The 18,545-nt window shown below is 46.4% G+C and overlaps 1 protein-coding gene across 11 annotated transcripts in view; it reads left to right on the forward strand.

The window, feature by feature from the left end:
* LOC106587529 (SRY-box transcription factor 6) overlaps positions 1-18,545 on the forward strand; it is a 197,063-nt gene that overhangs the window by 15,672 nt on the left and 162,846 nt on the right. The gene's annotated exons all lie outside the window — the stretch shown is intronic.

The raw sequence follows: 18,545 nt of genomic DNA on the forward strand, positions 1-18,545 counted from the left end.
TCCTGGCTGAGGATTAGTCACACTAGACTGTATGGGCTGTGGAGGGCCACCACCAGCTTACTGATGTTAAGGACAAACACATGCATGACTTTACTGAGACACAAACTGAAAGTATGACAGTGTTGAACTTATTCAACCCCAGAGGCCGGAGGGTTTCTCCTGTAAATAACCAATCATTTACATCTCTCCTCACAGTGAAAGCAAGTTTGTAGTGGTCAATTGAATTGCGGCTACTAATAAACACCATTATTACACTGGAACAAACCTGCTATCATTAAGCCCTTCTCATATGGAAGCAGGAGTGGTCGCTCTTATACCAGTTTAGAGAGAGAGACGGGGAGAGAGCTTTGTGCCTGAATGTGAATAGCGTTGGTGGAACACACAGACACACACACACACACCACGCCAGACCCTGGGTTGAATATCACAGTAGAGGAACGCTTTATGTCCTTGGTTAGGGGTGGGGCTGATGGTAAGCAGGGGAGGGATGTTCCTCCTCTTCCTCGGTGAAGCTACATTTATTGGTCACCATCTGCAAGGTGGAGGAGTTTGGGCTGCGGCCAGCCTAGAGAGAGGCTTCTAATTAAACCATCATCATGATCAACGTGGTCAGTGATCGTCCCCAATGCTGGCTCTCCAAGATGAACATGGAATCACTGAGGCTTTCCTTGAAGCCTGTGTTGGACTGAATTAGAAAGGGAGAAACGAAACGGAGGATAAAAGTGCTACAGAGCACTTTTTGTCTTGGCAGGCAGAGAAAGTCCTTCTGCCATATCCACTCAGGTTTAAACAATTACCGACATCATAAGAAACCAGAAGAACCTTAGTCTGGAATAGTCATCGCTTTTGCCTGGCCTAGCTCGGTTTCAGGCATGGCGTAGCCAGCGTCACATGTTGGAGCTCTCGATAATTTAAATTAGTGTAAGAGGGTGTACCTCCAGTCTCTGTATCTATGCAGCCCGAGGAGCTTTCCTTTGAGGTTGACAGCCTTTAATATAGTATTTCATGGTTTGATATGTGAGTGACACAGAGCTGCTCCAAGAGGACGGCAAAATGGTTTATTAGGGCCTAATTACAGCCCTGTGATTAAAGGGGAAGTGACTGTGATTAGGATAGTTGAGGACGATGTGGAAAATGGATGAATATTCAGAGCGGAGACGAGCAATAACGGCTGTGGGGGGGGGGATGAGCGCTGGCTGGTGCAGAAACCTGACTGCCTGGCTGGCTGACTGACTGCTGTGTAACCACATGCTATGATATCATCTTTACGGCAGAGCTCATCTGGGGGCTTTTCAGCTTTAGCTATTGGGCAGAAAATGCATGTACAGATATGTGGTGCTGCCCTGGTAATGGTAACCTTCCAGGTTCCTGGTTCCTACTGCCTGGCTCTCTTTTGGAAAGTATGCAAAAGGAGCCCTAGCTTTCCCTACGTGGAAGAATCCGTAAAGCTGATTTAGTGCTCTTACAGGCCTTGTGCGTTGCCCTGTGATTACAAAAAAGGAAAGGAGGTACTAGGTTTGAAGCTTGTTTTGGTATGCTATCAGCCCGGCATGCAGGAGTAATGCAGTGGACTTTCACAGCCAATTGAACATGAAACCGTCAGGAATGTGCAGCAAAGCCAGGTCTGCTCCGAGCTGCTAGGGGAACTAGCTAAGAATCACACATTCTTGTGAACTTCAAAGTATGCACTGTTTAAGCAAAGAGATAAGTGGCCTTATTATTAGCAGTTTTATTCAATGGGGAGATTAGTATTGGTTTCTTTTTTCTTTTCAACCTGCATACTTCGAACACTTTCAGATGTGATAACCGCAATTTATAAATCATTTCTGGGAGTGCTTTGAGGGTATGATATGGACAGCAAAACCTTGCGATTTTACAATTTCACAACTGACTTCATCCTTAAAATGACGGTTGGCTAACCTGCCTATTACTCTCTTTGATTTCAACAGTACATGCTTTTGCGCTCTGAGAGGTATTCATAATAAGCTTACACTTCTCTGACTTTATTGCTAACGGCTCCTTATCTCCCAGCTATTCAAGAAAGAGAAGTCATTTTTCCAATTTCCAACATTTTACTGTTAGGTCACAGCCTGCTCAAACCACCTTGAGGGGATTGTTGTGGCAAACAACACACACACACACACACACAAAGGCACACACTCACACACATTCATGCACACGTGCTCCCAGGAAAAATATATAAATCTTAAATAAATATGGAATGTTACAGATGTGGAATTCCCTTAGCCTAAACAGATACTGCCCTAGGTGCATACTTGCCAACTGGGAGCTTTCAGAAGTCACATCATGTCCACATTATTTATATGTCAGGGGTATTATATGTTTTATCTGGAGAACTAATGTTTATTCTTCATTTTCCTCTGATGAGATGGAATCAACAGTATGATGAGATGGAATCAACAGTATAATGAGATGGAATCAACAGTATGATGAGATGGAATCAACAGTATGATGAGATGGAATCAACAGTATGATGAGATGGAATCAACAGTATGATGAGATGGAATCAACAGTATGATGAGAGTGTGTTGCTCTTATTATAACTCTGGGTATAGTCTTGCTAATGGATCAGTGTTTACTTTACATCCACAGAAAATATATCCCCAAAAGTGTTTTTCTTGCATCACGTCGATCATGTTCCCCGCACTGAAAAGCACAATTTTGCATGTCCAGGCGTTCACTTAATTTTTTTTACATCTCTGTTTCCTCTGAATGTACTCCTCAAAGCACGCTCCGCTTGGAAATGTCTATTCATATAAAATGTAAGATATATTTTTTTTTTACAAATAGTGAGCGGCGAACAGTAGTGGTCACAGAGGCCTCTTTATATTTAGTTTGGAGCATTGTCAGTTTTTCTAGGATGAAAGTAATGGAAACCATGTGTTTGGCCGGCTAAAGAAAATTAGCGACCTTTCATGTGACCCACCTGTCGTGCTTTCAGCACCGTTAATGCTAACCTCATGTTACTATCATAAGGAGAGCCAATCTGTGTCAGGCACTGGGGACATGAGGAGAGCCTCCTCACACAGGGCCCCTGGTAGCAGCTCCTGATACACTCTACTAACCCACCAGCACAGCAGGCCTACTGCCTAACCTAGCACAGAGACTGTGTCTACACTTGAAACTTACAGTTGAAGTTGGAAGTTTACATACACTTAGGTTGGAGTCATTAAAACTAGTTTTTCAACCACTCCACAAATGTCTTGTTAACAAGCTATAGTTTTGGCAAGTCAGTTAGGACATCTACGATGTGCATGACACAAGTAATTTCACTTATAATTCACTGTATCACAATTCCAGTGGGTCAGAAGTTTACATACACTAAGTTGACTGTGCCTTTAAACAGCTGGGAAATTTCCAGAAAATGATTTCATGGCTTTAGAAGTTTCTGATAGGATAATTGACCTAATTTCAGTCAATTGGAAGTGTACCTGTGGATGTATTTCAAGGCCTACCTTCAAACTCAGTGCCTCTTTGCTTGACATCATGGGAAAATCAAAATAAATCAGCCAAGACCTCAGAAAAGAAATTGTAGACCTCCACAAGTCTGGTTCATCCTTGGGAGCAATTTCCAAACGCCTGAAGGTACCACGTTCATCTGTACAAACAATAGTACGCAAGTATAAACACCATGGGACCACGCAGCCGTCAATCCCAGATACGGGAGGAAACAGGTACAGAAGTATCTATATCCACAGTAAAACAAGTCCTATATCGACATAACCTGAAAGGCCGCTCAGCAAGGACGAAGCCACTGCTCCAAAACCGCCATAAAAAAGCCACACTACGGTTTGCAACTGCACATGGGGACAAAGATCATACTTTTTGGAGAAATATCCTCTAGTCTGATGAAACAAAAATAGAACTGATTGGCCATAATGACCATCGTTATGTTTGGAGGTAAAAGTGGGAGGCTTGCAAGCCGAAGAACACCATCCCAACTGTGAAGCAAGGGGGTGGCAGCATCATGTTGTGGGGGTGCTTTGCTGCAGGAGGGACTGGTGCACTTCACAAAATAGATGGCATCATGAGAAAGGAAAACTATGTGGATATATTGAAGCAACATCTCAAGACATCAGTCAGGAAGTTAAAGCTTGGTCACAAATGAGTCTTCCAAATGGACAATGACCCCAAGCATACTTCTAAAGTTGTGTCAAAATGGCTCAAGGACAACAAAGTCAAGGTATTGGAGTGGCCATCACAAAGCCCTGACCTCAATCCTATTGAAAATTTGTGGGCAGAACTGTAAAAGCGTGTGCGAGCAAGGAGGCCTACAAACCTGACTCAGTTACACCAGCTCTGTCAGGAGGAATGGGCCAAAATTTACCCAACTTATTGTGGGAAGCTTGTCGAAGGCTACCCAAAACGTTTGACCCAAGTTAAACAATTTAAAGGCAATGCTACCAAATACTAATTGAGTGTATGTAAACTTCTGACCCACTGGGAATGTGATGAAAGAAATAAAAGCTGAAATAAATCATTCTCTCTACTATTACTCTGACATTTCACATTCTTAAAATGAAGTGGTGATTATAATTGACCTAAGACAGGGAATTTTTACATGGATTAAATGTCAGGAATTTTGAAAAGCTGAGTTTAAATGTATTTGGCTAAGGTGTATGTAAACTTCCGACTTCAACTGTACATGTGACTTGTGCTATCAGAATACGAAGGTCGCATTAAAAAGACAGGTCATATTGTGGTTGGATTGTGTTCAGATCTGGCTAACCATTTCAGGAAGTGGTCAGGGACAAATTTTGTGCAGATTTCTCCTCAATCTGGACGCAATCAGGTTACCTAAAGCGCATACAGTGGGCAACGTCATCAGCACTCTGCCAACAAGTCTCCAGAAAACTAGTTTTCGGAACGACAGGCACCTTTTTTCATTAAATGTTGGAGGAAATACTTTCCTAGCCTGTGCGGAATATGTTTGCTGCCTTCATAAATGCTAGCCAGCTGTCTTATTTAAAAAAACGTTTTTTTGTGTGGGAGAGTTATGCTAACATGTGTGCAATCCCTTTAGCTTTGCTAGCTAGATCTCTGGCTAATTACAGAGGTTAGCTGGCTAGTTAGCTACAGTAGTTGGCTACTGCCATCAAGTTGTTGTTGTGTTGTCATCAGATTTTGCCTGTTCCACCGTTTGCAGAATGCATACTGGCATTTGGATATTTCCCGTGGGAAAAGGTAATCCGGACACGGTAGACACATTTAAATGTAGGTGAAGAGGCATGACACGTTCAGAATTCCATCATCACAACTCCATGATCAGAATAAAAAAGCTGCATGAACTGTCAAGTCTATACACGACCAGAGCAGCTAACTAACAAACAAAGAAACAAAAACAATCACCAAACAAATATGAAGATCTCCACAATAAGACGAGGCAGAAATGTGCTGGTGGAGCCTCTAAGCCTCTATCTTAGACTTGGTTCCCACCAGCATCAATCTCAGCATTTGTCAGTGTGCTGTAGTTATTTGCTACAGGCTGGCAGGCAGGCAGCACAGAGAGTCTGGCAGTATAGTGCAGGCTCCTAGCCCTGAGCCTGGAGCCCTCCCTCCCTCCACAGCGAGCTGGGCTGCACAGCTCCTAAGCTTTAACATGGTCTGTGCCATGTTGTAATGGGCTCCCAGGGCATGATTGGAATATAATAACTGTTTCACTATGTTTTTCTTACCCCCCTCACTCTCCACAAATGTAAAATGTGCCCGGCTACATGGGATATATAGTAGGAGCTGTGATGTAAAATGTTATTGCTGGATATGCAGACTAGGAACATTTGGATTATTTTCCAAAATCTGCCGGGCAGAAAGCATTATGATGTCACAAAGACCACATTGTAGCCAGTTTGAGTGTACAGAGCTGTGTTTCCCTCTCTTTCTCTCTTGTTCTGTACATTGTCCGGCCACCTTCTGTGCTCCCTGCCCAGGCTACAGGCTTACTTCATGCCTGTTTCCTTTTCTTGTGCTGTGAATCAATGCACAATGGCCCTATAGGACCACTTACATAATGGAAAAAGTACATATATCTTTGCACAGACAAAGTACACTTTGAAAGGTTTAGTAAGCTTCAATTACACTGTGACATTATTATGAATTATGATTTTCACCCTGTTATGGGAATAGTGATTGTATTACAACATGGTTACACATGTTATAATAACAATGTCAACATATTTGATCACAGAGTTTATTACAATATCCAAGTATTTGTGTGTAGTAGAGTATAATGTGAACACACACACTCATGGTCTTTGGCTGAACCAAGTGATCTTGTGTTATCGCTCAATGACTTCAATTACAGTATGACCAGGAGGCCAATATGTTTCCAGCCATCCTCTGTCTGAGGCCTGTAGCTGTCTGACAGGGACCATCTGATTGGCTGTGTACAATGGCAGCATCATGGGAATGGAAATGCATCCAGTAGTTAAGTGAACAACCATGCATCTTCTGTTTTCACACTAATTGAATTTGGCACTAAAATATGCTGGCAAGAGCCCCTTACCTTGTTTAACTTATTTATTGCCTGACTGGAGAGGTAATTCGACCTCCTCATTTCAAAGGCTCTTTTTGGTCCAGAAAAAGAGTGTAAAACTCAATTAGGCTAGTGATCAGTGACTGAAACACTACATTTGTTTTCCTGTGAGGGGGAAGCAGAGCTGGGGAGTGGAGGAGAGCAACTAGAGCCCTGATCTCTTAGCTACTGTACACCCCCCCCCACCCCCCCACCCCACCCCACCGCTGCCACGCAAAGCTACAGGGTGAGGGGAGAGGGGAGAGAGAGCCCATGCAGTCCCTGCCATGTCACACGAGATTTGTGTCCTCCTTTTAAATCATTTCCCTCTTTAGAAGATTAAGAATGCAGAAATATTCTCAAAGCGATCATTTTCCCTACTCCCAAATGGACTAGTGCATTTGCAAACGCCACTATTAATTGCTGGTTTTAAAGAAGACAAATGATCCCTGCAACCGTAAATAAAAACAAAAATCAGAGGTTATCATTTTAATTGTTCAACTGGATGTACAGGGGCCAGTGGAGCCAGCACAGAGCATATGCACCAATCTTCATCAGATTTAGAGTCTAACCTACTTGGAAGGCAATATCAGTCTTACATGCTAATTGTTGTACCGTTGTTTATTCTCCATCTAGATATTGCTCTGGTATCTCAGAACACAACGTACCATTCCCAATGTACTCTATGGACACACCGTGGGAATCCTGTGTATTTCCCTTCCAACCTTTTAATCTCAGAGAATACTGTTGTTCAACAGAGCCTTGCTTTGTGACCTCCTTCTTCTGTATCAGTCTTGGTCAAGAAGTTCACCACTAGACACATTTATCAGGATGCATGGACTTGAATTGTAGATCTAAACATTTATGACTACATTGCAAATGCATGACTGATATGGCAACACAGACTGTGCCTGTGTGCTTCTGTTTGAAGAGGGACAAAACAACAGGAATCATTTGTGGCCACCGATGTGCCTTGTTCTAACCTGATCTTTTCTGGATCAATTGTTTCCTTTCTGGTTTAATTCACCATGTGATTGACTTTCAGTGCTTTACTGTTGGAAAATATCCACACTGAGCCGTGCTGCCTGAAATAGGGAAGTAATTTGAATACAGATGCTCACAGCTTAGGCCTGGTCACAGGATGCCGCTCCGAGTCAGGAGACAATTGCAGGTTGATTATGTTGCTACTGACAGAAGTTGCAACTCCTTTGTGCGGCTGAGATATTTGCATTTAAATGCTTATTGTAGGCATCTAAAAAGCATAAAGACTGATTGTAGCTTTGGCTGCTGGGTACTAGCAAAAAAGAGAGAATTGCAATAAGGGAGATTGACATGGAAATTAGGAAATTATTTTCGAACCGAAGGTTGAAATAAATAAGTAGGTCTGTGTTGTTGTTTTGTGGTGCTGGTTTTCATTCTTGATTTGTATTGAGTGGGTCCGTTGTCAGATTGCATGTTTGTAGTAAGACTGCGTTTCAAATTGTTTGTATCTAATACACAGTAGAATGATTCTTTCTGATTGAGGTGTTTTCTTGGATATCTTTGTATATACCACAACATTTTGTCAATGTATTTTTCCCTGCGTTTGCTTCATACTGCATGTTTGTGTGTGACAAGCTCTGCGTATTCCGCACTGTGTCAGTCATCTGTCCATGTGATCGTGTGTGAATGTGTTTGGTGCCATTTTTATGGTTTTGAGAGCTGTCTGTGTGTATGTTGAATGTGTGTTTTTATTAGCTTTCACAAAAGCTGTATGTTTGTGTGAGTGACTCTTTCTATGGTATCCGTGTGTATATGTGTTTGACAGGCTCTGATATGATGACAGAGTGTGTCTGTGCCGGGTGCCCATAGTCGAGTGATGCCCCTGCTGATTCTGTGCCTCTGGCCCTTTGTCCTGCAGCACTCAGCGTGTCTGCTTCCTCAGGAGACTGACAGGCCTCTCCAGTGTGACCACACAAAGGACCAGCCTTCTTTGAGGTGTTAAAAACTTCCATTTATGCATCTCCCTGGACAAAAAGCACCAAGCCCATTTGAGTCCGGTGGCGACACAGGCAGACATTGTGGCCACGCTTCCCCAGCACTCATTTCACAGATTCTGAAACCAGTATGTGGTGAACAGGATTTGAGGGGCTAAAGTGCCCCACGAGGGCCAGGCGATAAGAGGGAGAAACACCACCACTCAGTAAACTAGAAGATGGGGCTGTGGAAAATAAGTACATTACCTGAGAGAGAACTATGCTTGTTTTCATAACCCCCCACTCAATAGGAGAGAGAGAGAGAGAGAGAGAGAGAGAGAGAGAAGCAGGGAGAGAGAAGGTAAGAGAGGTAGTGAGAGAGAGAGAGAGAGAGAGAGAGAGAGAGAGAGAGAGAGAGAGAGAGAGAGAGAGAGAGAAACGGGGAGAGAGAAGCAGGGAGAGAGAAGGTAAGAGAGGTAGTGAGAGAGAGAGAGAGAGAGGGAGAAAGAGAGGGAGAGAGAGAAGGTAAGAGAGGTAGAGAGAGAGAGAGAAGACGCTAGAAAATACCTTCAATGTATAATTAATTTCCCCCCAGAGAGAGAGAGAGAGAGAGAGAGAGAGAGAGAGAGAGAGAGAGAGAGAGAGAGAGAGAGAGAGAGAGAGAGAGAGAGAGAAACGGGGAGAGAGAGAAACGGGGGAGGGAGAGAGAGATTGAGAGAAACGGGGAGAGAGAGGGAGAGATTGAGAGAAACGGGGAGAGAGAGGGAGAGAGAAAGAGGGAGAGAGAGAGAGAGAAAGAGGGAGAGAGAGAGAGAGAAGGGGGGGGGGAGAGAGAGAGAGAATATCCTCTCTTAGAGAAGGAAGAAAAAGTAAAGCCTTCTGCTACTGTGGGTGAATCCATCCCAGAAGCTGAGAATAGTAGACAAATCAGCAACCAAAAGACAAGGCTATCCTCTAAGTTTACACTATTCTTGTCTTTGAGTGGACAATATGTGAATGTGAGTCAAAGAGAATTGACAGGCTGCGCACCCGGCTGTTACTAACACAGGGGACATGAATACCTCCTGCGGTGGATTTAACCAGGTAGGCTAGTTGAGAACAAGTTCTCATTTACAACTGCGACCTGGCCAAGATAAAGCAAAGCAGTGTGACACAAACAACAACACAGAGTTACACATGGAATAAACAAACATACAGTCAATAATACAATAGAAAAAGTCTATATACAAGGTGTGCAAATGAGGTAAGATAAGGGAAGTAAGGCAATAAATAGGCGAAAGTGGCGAAATAATTACAATATAGCAATTAAACACTGGAGTGATAGATGTGCAGAAGATGAGTGTGCAAGTAGAGATACTGGGGTGCAAAGGAGCAAAATAAATAAAATAAATAACTTTATGGGGATGAGGTAGTTGGATGGGCTATTTACAGATGAGTTATGTACAGGTGCAGTGATCTGTGAGCTGCTCTGACAGCTGGTGCTTAAAGCTAGTGAGGGAGGTAAGAGTCTCCAGCTTCAGTGATTTTTGCAGTTCGTTCCAGTCATTGGCAGCAGAGAACTGGAAGGAAAGGCGGCCGAAGGAGGAATTGGCTTTGGGGGTGACCAGTGAAATATACCTGCTGGAGCGCATGCTACGGGTGGGTGCTGCTATGGTGACCAGTGAGCTGACATAAGGCCGGGCTTTACCTAGAAAATACTTATAGTTGACCTGGGGCCAGTGGGTTTGGCGACGAATATGAAGCGATTGCCAGCCAACGAGAGCGTACAATTGAAGCCTTGGATTGAAGCCTTCTAGTGGCTGGTCATTTCTCTATCCAACCACCTCTGTAAATTGACTTTTATTCTTGTTATTTGAGGCAGAGAAAATCACATGTAATGTATTTGTGGTGCGGCAGGCATATGAAATAACGGTTTGATCACAGAGCTGTCTGCCTCTCTTCACAAACGCAGGGAAGAATGTTTGATTCTCCCTTTACCGCACCACTGTCATTCACAGAGTAATAGTGAAACACTCAATAAGACAGAGTCAAAAGCCCTGTCAGTGTTTCAGCCCTCCACAATAAAGACATTATTGTGTGGTATCACTTTCTCAGCCTCTCCTGACCTGAGTGTGATTGACAATGGTGAGTGTTTCAGGCAGGTCTACTTTGATTGTTGTGGCAGGAGGCCTGGTGCAGCTCCATCTTTAATCTGTGCCTGTCGTGTTCACATGAGAGAGAGGCAGAGAGGAGAGAGAAAGAGAGAGAGGGGGGGACAAAGACAGAGACAAAGAGCAAAAGAGAGAGAGACACAGTGATGGAGAGACAGACTGAAATAAAGAGGGAGTGAGGGAGAAAGAGAGAGAGAAAGAAAGGAGAGAGCAAGGCAGAAAGAGAAAGAAGGGGAGAGCAGGGAGGCTGTGACAGGTAATAGTGTGCTGAAGCAGCTGTGTCTGGCTGTGATTGGACCGTTTCCAGCACCAAATAACTTAATGATATGGTGGATTCTTTTGCGTGGAAATAAGGCGTGTCTTTGTGAGCTCATATTCTTTGGCATGCCTGTGCAGTGTGGACTGTACCAGAGGGAATTTATAGCTTTCTGTTAATCAAGTTATCATAGGGACCTCAGAGCTCTGTCTCCTCAACTGCTCTTCTCTCTATCCTCCCCCTGTTGTAGCCTGCCAACAGCCAGGTAACTGCAGCCCTGCTAACCTCCCTGCTGACCTGGGCATCAGCTTCTATTAGCCCAGACATGGCTTTGTCCTCCCCTTTTTGTAATGATGGCCATTCATTCACTGCATACTACAGCTATGCTTTTTCTCATTCGCGGTGGGCGATGTGGGGAAAGTGGGTTGATTTTGTGGACTTGGATATTGAATCTGACAATGGCTTGAGCCGAGTGCACTAATAGACATTTCTGCAGCAGAATTCTCACCCCCCTTCTCTCCCCTCCACCCCCCATTTCCCCAAGGCTCCCTGCTGTTTAGCCTGGACTGCTGTTATGGGCCCACCTCAATGCCTTATCCCCCCACCCACCCAGCCCTCCCATAGTCCCCAGCCCTGGCTGGGCCACTGCTGCCTCTCTCTGTCTGTAGAGATAACCAGGTCTCAGCCAGGTGGGGACCAACACGCTGATGGCAAAAAGATTGCCTCCATTGTCAAAATAACTACCTCTGCAAAATCCCTACTTTAACATGTTTGGACTAGAAAGAGTGAGGGCTGGAATAGTGCACTGGGGATATTTAGAAAATGTTGCAGATCTGGATACAGCTGTGTTGTGCAGGGGATTGGTTTGTCCTGTACATATTTGCATATGCACCCACGCGCGTGCGCACACACACACACACACACACACACACACACACACACACACACACACAGGCTGAACAATGTCAATGGCAGTCTCATATGTGTATTCATGTGTGTCTTTGCCTTGTTTGCCCTGTCTGGACATTGACAGAGAAAAAGACACTTGTGTAATACCGTTCTACCAACCCTGACCTGAACGCTCATGGAAACTGTATAGTTGTTCTGAAGGTTGGCCATTGATTCTCAGCCACGTGCATATGATGGTCAGCGAGAGAGACATTACCCCGTTATGTGCTGGGTAATCAAGCCCAGCCCCCTGTAGATGAACACATGTCTGGAATCTGAAGGTTCATTTGATTGGATCCCCTCTCTTCGGTGATGTCTGTGGAACAGCCTTCACTTACATATGAAAGGAAGGGTTTCAGGCCAAATGGTAGCTCCAGAGGGCACACGTTCAATCTGTAACATACGGATAAATGAAAAGTAACCAAGCGAGAGAGAGAGGTTTTTGTATTAGTGTATAAATTTACTATAAATCCTTCTTTAACACGACAGTCATGTGCATTTTGGATTATGGCCCTAGAGGCCTGCTTTCACTCGTTAGCCCTGACACACACAGGGCTGTGGTCTGGTGTTGGAGAAGTGTCCTGACACAGGGTTGTGGTGTTGGAGGAGGGTCCTGACACAGGGCTGTGGTGTTGGAGGAGGGTCCTGACACAGGGTTGTGGTGTTGGAGGAGGGTCCTGACACAGGGTTGTGGTGTTGGAGCGGTGTCCTGACACAGGGTTGTGGTGTTGGAGGAGGGATCTGACACAGGGTTGTGGTGTTGGAGGAGGGTCCTGACACAGGGCTGTGGTGTTGGAGGAGGGTCCTGACACAGGGCTGTGGTGTTGGAGGAGGGTCCTGACACAGGGCTGGGGTGTTGGAGGAGGGTCCTGACACAGGGCTGGGGTGTTGGAGGAGGGTCCTGACACAGGGCTGTGGTGTTGGAGGAGGGTCCTGACACAGGGCTGTGGTGTTGGAGGAGGGTCCTGACACAGGGTTGTGGTGTTGGAGGAGGGTCCTGACACAGGGTTGTGGTGTTGGAGGAGGGTCCTGACACAGGGTTGTGGTGTTGGAGGAGTGTCCTGACACAGGGCTGTGGTCTGGTGTTGGAGGAGGGTCCTGACACAGGGTTGTCGTGTTGGAGAAGTGTCCTGACACAGGGTTGTGGTGTTGGAGGAGTGTCCTGACACAGGGTTGTCGTGTTGGAGAAGTGTCCTGACACAGGGTTGTGGTGTTGGAGAAGTGTCCTGACACAGGGCTGTGGTATTGGAGAGGTGTCCTGACACAGGGTTGTGGTGTTGGAGAAGTGTCCTGACACAGGGTTGTGGTGTTGGAGGAGGGTCCTGACACAGGGTTGTGGTGTTGGAGAAGTGTCCTGACACAGGGTTGTGGTGTTGGAGGAGTGTCCTGACACAGGGCTGTGGTGTTGGAGAGGTGTCCTGACACAGGGTTGTGGTGTTGGAGAAGTGTCCTGACACAGGGTTGTGGTGTTGGAGAAGTGTCCTGACACAGGGTTGTGGTGTTGGAGAAGTGTCCTGACACAGGGCTGTGGTGTTGGAGAGGTGTCCTGACACAGGGTTGTGGTGTTGGAGAAGTGTCCTGACACAGGGCTGTCGTGTTGGAGGAGGGTCCTGACACAGGGCTGTGGTGTTGGAGGAGGGTCCTGACACAGGGTTGTGGTGTTGGAGGAGGGTCCTGACACAGGGTTGTCGTGTTGGAGGAGGGTCCTGACACAGGGTTGTCGTGTTGGAGAAGTGTCCTGACACAGGGTTGTGGTGTTGGAGGAGGGTCCTGACACAGGGTTGTGGTGTTGGAGAAGTGTCCTGACACAGGGCTGTGGTGTTGGAGGAGGGTCCTGACACAGGGTTGTGGTGTTGGAGAAGTGTCCTGACACAGGGTTGTGGTCTGGTGTTGGAGAAGTGTCCTGACACAGGGCTGTGGTGTTGGAGAAGTGTCCTGACACAGGGCTGTGGTCTGGTGTTGGAGAAGTGTCCTGACACAGGGTTGTGGTGTTGGAGAAGTGTCCTGACACAGGGCTGTGGTGTTGGAGAAGTGTCCTGACAAAGGGCTGTGGTGATGGAGGAGTGTCCTGACACAGGGCTGTGGTCTGGTGTTGGAGAAGTGTCCTGACACAGGGCTGTGGTGTTGGAGGAGTGTCCTGACACAGGGCTGTGGTGTTGGAGAGTGTCCTGACACAGGGCTGTGGTGTTGGAGAGGTGTCCTGACACAGGGCTGGGGTGTTGGAGAAGTGTCCTGACACAGGGCTGTGGCGTTGGAGAAGTGTCCTGACACAGGGCTGTGGCGTTGGAGAAGTGTCCTGACACAGGGCTGTGGTGTTGGAGGAGTGTCCCGACACAGGGTTGTGGTGTTGGAGAAGTGTCCTGACACAGGGTTGTGGTGTTGGAGAAGTGTCCTGACACAGGGTTGTGGTGTTGGAGAAGTGTCCTGACACAGGGCTGTGGTGTTGGAGAGTGTCCTGACACAGGGCTGTGGCGTTGGAGAAGTGTCCTGACACAGGGCTGTGGTGTTGGAGAGTGTCCTGACACAGGGCTGGGGTGTTGGAGAAGTGTCCTGACACAGGGCTGGGGTGTTGGAGAGTGTCCTGACACAGGGCTGTGGCGTTGGAGAAGTGTCCTGACACAGGGCTGTGGCGTTGGAGAAGTGTCCTGACACAGGGTTGTGGTGTTGGAGAAGTGTCCTGACACAGGGCTGTGGCGTTGGAGAAGTGTCCTGACACAGGGCTGTGGTGTTGGAGGAGTGTCCTGACACAGGGCTGTGGCGTTGGAGAAGTGTCCTGACACAGGGCTGAGGTGTTGGAGAAGTGTCCTGACACAGGGCTGTGGTGTTGGAGAAGTGTCCTGACACAGGGCTGGGGTGTTGGAGAAGTGTCCTGACACAGGGTTGTGGTGTTGGAGGAGTGTCCTGACACAGGGCTGTGGTGTTGGAGAGTGTCCTGACACAGGGCTGTGGTGTTGGAGAGGTGTCCTGACACAGGGCTGGGGTGTTGGAGAAGTGTCCTGACACAGGGCTGTGGCGTTGGAGAAGTGTCCTGACACAGGGCTGTGGCGTTGGAGAAGTGTCCTGACACAGGGCTGTGGCGTTGGAGAAGTGTCCTGACACAGGGCTGTGGTGTTGGAGGAGTGTCCTGACACAGGGTTGTGGTGTTGGAGAGTGTCCTGACACAGGGTTGTGGTGTTGGAGAGTGTCCTGACACAGGGTTGTGGTGTTGGAGAGTGTCCTGACACAGGGCTGTGGTGTTGGAGAGTGTCCTGACACAGGGCTGTGGCGTTGGAGAAGTGTCCTGACACAGGGCTGTGGCGTTGGAGAAGTGTCCTGACACAGGGCTGTGGTGTTGGAGAAGTGTCCTGACACAGGGCTGTGGCGTTGGAGAAGTGTCCTGACACAGGGCTGTGGTGTTGGAGAAGTGTCCTGACACAGGGCTGGGGCGTTGGAGAAGTGTCCTGACACAGGGCTGGGGTGTTGGAGAAGTGTCCTGACACAGGGCTGTGGTGTTGGAGAAGTGTCCTGACACAGGGCTGTGGTGTTGGAGAAGTGTCCTGACACAGGGCTGTGGTGTTGGAGGAGTGTCCTGACACAGGGCTGTGGCGTTGGAGAAGTGTCCTGACACAGGGCTGGGGTGTTGGAGAAGTGTCCTGACACAGGGCTGTGGTGTTGGAGAAGTGTCCTGACACAGGGCTGTGGTGTTGGAGAAGTGTCCTGACACAGGGCTGTGGCGTTGGAGTAGTGTCCTGACACAGGGCTGGGGTGTTGGAGAAGTGTCCTGACACAGGGCTGTGGCGTTGGAGAAGTGTCCTGACACAGGGCTGTGGTGTTGGAGAAGTGTCCTGACACAGGGCTGTGGCGTTGGAGGAGTGTCCTGACACAGGGCTGTGGTGTTGGAGAAGTGTCCTGACACAGGGCTGTGGTGTTGGAGAGTGTCCTGACACAGGGTTGTGGTGTTGGAGAGTGTCCTGACACAGGGCTGTGGTGTTGGAGAAGTGTCCTGACACAGGGCTGTGGTGGGGTTTAGGTGGAGGGTCCCTTTAATATAGTCTAGGGGTTTGGCCAAAGACAAAGGAAAGGAAAGGCCACCCTTTGACAGAACTACCACAGGTGTCCTTGAGCTCTCTGGCCCGGGGCCTTTGAAGTGAGCACTGTTAGTCTGTCTGTTGGGCTTGTTTAAAGGGCTTTCTGTTTGACAGATCAATCCCTCTGCATCTCTAGTGTGGGACATAGATAAATGTTGATTTTTCTTTAAAAGCGGTGCTGTCTGTAATGTGTGGCAACCCCCTGACTGACTGTCCACCTGTGGTTTAATGAGAATGATCTATTTGGCTGATAGCTCACCACCCCTGATGTCTCAGGTACTACAGTAGTGCAGACAGCTGGTGGTTCTCTATGTGCCTTGTGTGTGTGTGTGTGTGTGTGTGTGTGTGTGTGTGTGTGTGTGTGTGTGTGTGTGTGCGTGCGTGCGTGCGTGCGCGTGCGTGCGTGCGTGCGTGCGTGTGTGCGTGCGTGCGTGCGTGCGTGCGTGCGTGTGTGTGTGTGTGTGTGTGTGTGTGTGTTAACTTGGTGTTAGTTTCTGTTTATGTGTGTTGTGTTTCAGTGCGGTTTGTTGTCACCACCCTCTCTGTAACAGCTGAGTAAAAAAACAACCAGTTAAAAGGCTCTATGGTTATTGTGGACACAATGATTGGGTGATAAAAGTGTTGGGGGAAACTAATAAACTGAATTTGGAGTTGATTGGGATTCTGTTTTAATGAATCCATGATCGTTTAATTAGGGAAAGGAAGGGTTCCCATCTCTGTGTTATTTCCCCAGCAGCCCGTAGGCTGTGTTCTCAGCAGGAGAAGAGCTGCTGTACTGCATCACACTACAATAGTCTCTGTCTGAGACACTCACAGAGGGATTACACCATTTGTTTAATTATTTGTAATATCACTCTGGTTTTTCTTATTTTTTATAATCATAATCATAATATTTTTTTCTCCAGACAAATGTTTAGTTTAAATAAGACATTACATATTGTCTTATTAATTAAAGAATTACATATTGTCTATTTGTCTGTTACTTTCCTCATTGTTTCAATTAACATCACATTAATAATTCAAAGGCTTGTTAATTTCTACCCCCTGCAATTAAAAGAGCTCTCATTTATTAACGGGAATGAGTCAGATGTTATACACTGAGTGTACAAAACATTATGAACACCTGCTCTTCCATGACATAGACTGACCAGGTGAATCCAGGTGAAAGCTATGATCCCTTATTGATGTCACTTGTTAAATCCACTTCAATCAGTGTAGATGAAGGGGAGGAGACAGATTAAAGAAGGATTTTTAAGCCTTAAGAAAATTGAGACATGGATATGTGCAATTCAATATTAGGAAGATGTTCTTAATGTTTTGTAAACTCAGTGTATGTTTCATGAAGAAACACTTGTTTATTGAATTACTACCCTGGTTATGTCTTTAATACAGTGGGCTATGATAGTCTGGGTGGAGAGCGCTCTTAGTGGGTTTTGAAAGTAAAATTGTGTGTGTGTGTGTAGATGTCTGCCCGTCTTTCTGTCTTTGTTTGTTTCTCTATTTGTCCATCTGCCTGTCCGTGTGTGTGTGTGTGTGTGTGTGTGTGTGTGTGTGTGTGTGTGTGTGTGTGTGTGTGTGTGTGTGTGTGTGTGGTCTGTTTTTCCATATCTGACCCTGTGCGTGTGTCTGTCCGTGTGTGTGTGCAGTACAGTGCAGAGAGGTGAGACAGTGTGGTGTGGACACTGGCAGACTGCTGGCTAGGACGGCTGGGTCTTTTGAGAGGTTGGACTGTCAGCTCAGAGGTGCTATAAAGATGACAGCAGATTACCATTCAGTCAGGGCCAGTCTGTGGGCCTTCTCTCTCCTATTGTTACTTTCAGTCTCAAGGCTGCACATTCAGATCCATTCTCCCTGGCCTACTCTATTAACCCTCCATCCTCTCTGACTGAGATCTCTTTTCTGTACTTTGACACCAATTGCAAATGTGTTGGTATATTTCTCTGGTCTGCTGTTGGTATATTTTATTCCCTGCCTAGCCGCAGGAGACCAAGGTACAGTAGCACAAATTACTGGCAGATCAATTAAGTGTGACCTTAAAAACCTCTGTCCTGGTTTAATTGGCGGTGCTGAAGCAGGGTAATTGTATAAATCAGCTGTTAATGAGATCGCAGCTTGTTGTGAAAAACAAGATAATGTGAGGAAATGAACATCAATGAGCTTTGTGCCGTTTCAGGCCCGCGTTGTGGCTGTGCACAATGATCACTCCACTTCTCTCTCACTTTGGATGTTGTTGTGGTTCCTGTTTTGGTGTGTTATTTTTCCACTTCCTGGAGGTAGAAATATTGATGTTAAATTCCGGGTTAGATAATGGCTTAAAGTGGTATGTCCATATTGCAGAGGCTTCGGATTGTTTGTATTTTCCCTAACAGAACAGAGCTCTGGCGGCTGGGCTCAGAGAGAGACGTGCCGTCACTAGCAGAGCATGCTGCTAAATAAATCATTAGCCTGTCGCGCTCGAGGAAAGAAAGTCCAAATTAAATAAAACAACCACTTTATATGAAGCCATGTAATAGTGGAATCTACTGGCTGTAGGACAGATTAATGAGGTATTAGAGAAGTGTATTTTAAACATTGTCTAGGACGTGGTCCCGATCTCTTTCATTACTAAAGCTGTTTTACCTCAGCTGTAGACGTTCT

The sequence above is a fragment of the Salmo salar genome, chromosome ssa11 (genome assembly GCF_905237065.1).
Source record: "Salmo salar chromosome ssa11, Ssal_v3.1, whole genome shotgun sequence".
Lineage (NCBI taxonomy): Eukaryota > Metazoa > Chordata > Actinopteri > Salmoniformes > Salmonidae > Salmo > Salmo salar.